The sequence below is a fragment of the Pinus tabuliformis genome, chromosome 6 (genome assembly GCF_031772625.1).
Source record: "Pinus tabuliformis cultivar Carrire ecotype Pingquan chromosome 6, CPIR1, whole genome shotgun sequence".
Classification (NCBI taxonomy): Eukaryota; Viridiplantae; Streptophyta; class Pinopsida; order Pinales; family Pinaceae; genus Pinus; species Pinus tabuliformis.
Genome location: NC_142292.1, coordinates 1749339376 through 1749343812, shown reverse-complemented (window position 1 = coordinate 1749343812; position 4437 = coordinate 1749339376).

The following is a 4437-nucleotide window of genomic DNA, read 5'->3' as shown; positions in this document are numbered from 1 at the left end:
GTATTATTGGCCCACGTTATTTTCTTATGCCTTCTCATTTGTAAAATCTTGTGACAGATGCCCGAGGTTTGAAGGAAAATAGCAGTTGAGGTCTTTGCCCTTGAAGCCAATTCATGCTAGTGGTCCTTTCCAAAAGTGGGGCTTGGATTTCATAGGAGAAATCAATCCACATTCCAGTGGCCAACATAGATGGATCATAGTAGCCACTTACTACTTCACAAAATGGATTGAGGCCATCCCTACTAGGAAAGTTGATCACCATGTGGTCATGAAGTTCTTGAAAGAAAACATTTTTACTAGGTTTGGTTGCCCCCACAAGTTAATTACAGACAATGTAGCAGCTTTCAGGGCAAAAGAGTTGGTGGACATGTGTGACTTAATGGGCATTAAGCTGGTGCATTCCACCTTATATTACCCTCAAGGTAATGGCCTAGCATAATCATCAAATAAGAGTCTAATAAGTATAATCAAAAAGCTACTGGAGGACAACAAAAGTAACTAGAATTCCAAGCTAAAGTATGCTTTATGGGCTAACAGAGTGACTACCAAGAAATCCATAGCGAACTCTCCATTCAAGCTGGTATATGGCACTGAGGCCATATTCCCAATTCAGTTGACCCTCCCTGTGGCAACATTCTTGTAGGAGGAGCAGAATGAGGAAAATTACATCACTAAGAGGATTAGTGACCTGGCTAAAGTTCATCAAATCAAAGAGCAGCTAGTTGAAAAGTCTGTAGCATATCAAAAGAGATTCAAGGAAGCCTTTGAAAAAAAGCCAAATATAGACAATTTTCAAATTGGTGACTTGGTGCTCAAGTGGGATGCACTGAAGGAGAAGAAAGGCAATCATGGGAAGTTCAATGCTCTGTGGACTAGACCTTTTATTATTTCTCAGATATAAGGGAACAACACTTTTGTATTGCAAAGCATGGAAGGAGGGGCAATTTTTGATGGCCCAATTAATGGGTGATTCTTGAAAGTTTATGTTGTTTAAGGTTTTCAGGGCTTAATGTTGTAAATATGTTATTTTTATCAGGTTTTAGTGTAGGCTTAAATAGACTCCATGTCCAATGGAATACTAGGAAATGTTTTTAATTTTGTTTTTATATGAAGATAGTGGTATATGGTTCTTAAGACCTCAGAGGGAGGATCGGATCCCCAGAAGGAGCCAGTGTTAGCTCTGATTCAACAGTGATTTTCTAAGATCAGAGGAAAGCACAATCTATTGATCTATGTCCAAAAGAAGGCTCACAGTTGGTCATTCCTCCTTTTTCTTTCACCTCGCTACCTCTTCGCCACCTCCATTCCTCTATTTTTCTCCTAAAACACAACGAATTAACCCCTTTGGCCTTAGCCCCAAGTGCCAAAAGCCCAAACCCTCATAAAACCCTCCCATATGTCCTCGCGCACTTACCAAAACCTTTCATCATTTCCCCGCTGTTGATCTCCTCCCGTAGATATGACAACTCCCATAGCACCTGATAAAGCAAACCGCTTGACCATTCCCAACCATCCGATCATCTCTGTAATGATCTGATGGTGTTTGCTCTTTTTGCGCCCACAATTTGATTGAACGTTAGCACGCGATGAGAGTGGTTTTTCTCTCTCATCCGCCGCTACGTGTCGATTGCTAAGTGGCATCACACGCCCCTATCCTTTTACTGATTTACGCCGAAAAGTGGTATGATCAATACCAAAACCGCCCGACCAATCTGCCCCCACTCATTAATGCCCACGTAGATCCGTCGCCTGATGACCATCCGATCTATCCGCTGAAGATCTGACAACCCTAATTCATCTCGCTCTCACCTTGGCCTATAGCCTCTGTCGATCCATCTCCGTCATCCATTCCCTCGATTTGATGGCTATTCTCCCTGCTCATCCAAATCGTCCACTTGCCCATGCAGTCCATGTCCCCTAACCACTCCGCTTGCCCAAAGAAGGAAGATGACCAGCTTGCCATTACCAGTCACTAATAGACTGCAACAACCATGTTTAATAGACAGTATGGCAAAGGGCAAAAAGGACAAGCACAACCCAGTGACTGTATTTATCAGTTATGGAACCCCCACCAGTATGAGCACTCCAACTGCCTAAGAGGATAGCGCAGCACCTGAATAGATCAGATTCTTCCCCTGAAGCAAGCAAACATAGTTAGAAGCTACATGAGGTGGTTAAATGCGGTTGGTGGTCAATTACGACCCCTCCATACCTAAAATGGCCAAGTGCCTTTGTAATGAAACCTATAAATACCTAGAAACAAGATGTAATCAGGGTTGATGGTTGGCATTTTGATGTAAGGTTCAACTTCTGGAGACTGTAGATATTTTGTCACTTGCAGCGTCTCATCTTCATTTTTAGCTAATACAAGCTTCTTTTGCTGTTAACTTCTCACTTTCCATTTTCCTCTGTTCTAAGCTGTGCCTGATATGCTGTGTTCTTGAGCTCTTGATGTTTAGCATTAAATAGTTGTCATCCTATCTCTGTGTTAAAATCTTGTATGCATCATTGAATAGGTGGTCCAGGTTTCTTTCTATCTAATGCAGGAGAGTTGTCATCTTGTCTTTGCATTAGTAGATTAGATTTGCAGACTTCTTTACTAGTTGCAGCCGACCATCACATGGTCTTGTGCATCTACTGGTGTGGTTAGTATTCTCCATATTTACCTTATACCTCAAACTGTGAGTAGTTGGTGGTCTAAAGCCTTATAGTCTGGGGGTGTTCATGCATGTTTGGAGTGGAACAAAGTAGAAGTGGTTATCTGGCTTGGACAAGCATCATTCCTTCCATTCATCCATTGCAACAATAGTTGAATTTATATGTTACCAGGCATCTTCGAGCTACAACCTAGGAGAGTTTCTTGGAATCCTAACAAGTCCACCCTTTTGCAAATTCACGATGAAATTTCCTTAAACAACCTTTTACGTCATTTTGAGAAGAAATGCCTCCTTTTTCAAAGGACAAAGGCAACCTTCTTTCTACGATAACTTCTTCATCCAAAGTCTATTTTAGCCCATTCAAGTTGCAGTAGATTCAGAATGAGGAGATCTATGCAATGGGACTATTTCCAAGAGCATCCTTGGACTTGAATTTTCCTCTGTCGGGAACACTTCAAACTTAGAAGTCTATCCAAGATCCAATTTGGATCATTTAAGATCTATTATCTAAGACTTATTATTTTTATTGAATTACATTAGATCTATTATCGATGGAAGGTACTTATATTGACTTGTATTATAGCACTATGTTCTAGAATATTTATTTTTAATTTTTATATTTATTTAGAAAAAATTAAAATATTTTTGGTTTTCCCATTGAAATTTGGCGTTAACCTCAGGCCATCCTTGAAACCCTTCATCTCGCCTCTATCCCTGGAACACCATGCAAAATAGCCTGAGTTGTTCACAAGTTGTAGTATTTTGTAAGCAATGTATTAATTTCTGCAGCAATTAGAGATTTTCCCCTTTTTCCCACTTATCATTTGAAAGTTGACATCATTTTGCTTTCCTCCATTTATTTTATCCTTAGCTTCACCATGCAAAATTTCTTTAGTTAGTAATTTACCTCACATCTTCCTCACCCCTTTATTTTCCATTGATTCTTTTTTTCAAAGTTATAAAGTATAATAAAAGGGATATGGAATTGTATCTCGGGTTCTACTAAAATTGCCATCTTATTTTCTGAGTTTTCCATTTTCACTTAAGACCTTCAATAAATGGAAGCATACCTCAATACGCTATGTAGGATCAAGCTTTGAGGCTTTGTGAAAATGGACCAACTATATATTCTTTATATTTCTTGGAGTTTGATGGATTGGGACAATGGTGGACCATGTTTCTATTATTTTCCATTTAAGTTTTCTATTTGTCATGTATTTCCCATGCATTCATTTTTCCAAAGTTATAAAGGATATGAAAATTGTATCTTGGGTGCTATTATAACTGTCGTCTTATTTTCTTATTTTTCCATTTTCACATAATACCTTCAATAAATTGAAGCCATCTCAATACAATATGTAGGATCAAACTTTGATGCTTTGTGAAAATGTTCCAATTATTTATTCTTTATATTTCTTAAAGTTTAATGGATTGGGTCATAATGGTGGACCATTTTTTGATGCTTTTTTTTGGCCAGTTGTGGTAGAATATTGAAACTTCAAGTTGTTATATGGTTTCTAGATAGTTAGCTCAAGATTGAATTTTTTCAATCAAATTACTTAAGATGGTAGTTAGATTATTCAACATAAAATTGATTCATATGGTACTGATGTATAGGGAGATGTTCTATACCTATTCCTTGAGACAAATAATGCTATTGCAATGTTAGGAGACATTGGTGTGGAAAAAAAATTAATCAAGAGCCACCTGGCAACATTTAGGCATTACTTTAGATGAAGAGTTTCATCTTTCTTATCCTTATACTTTTTACTATGAGAGA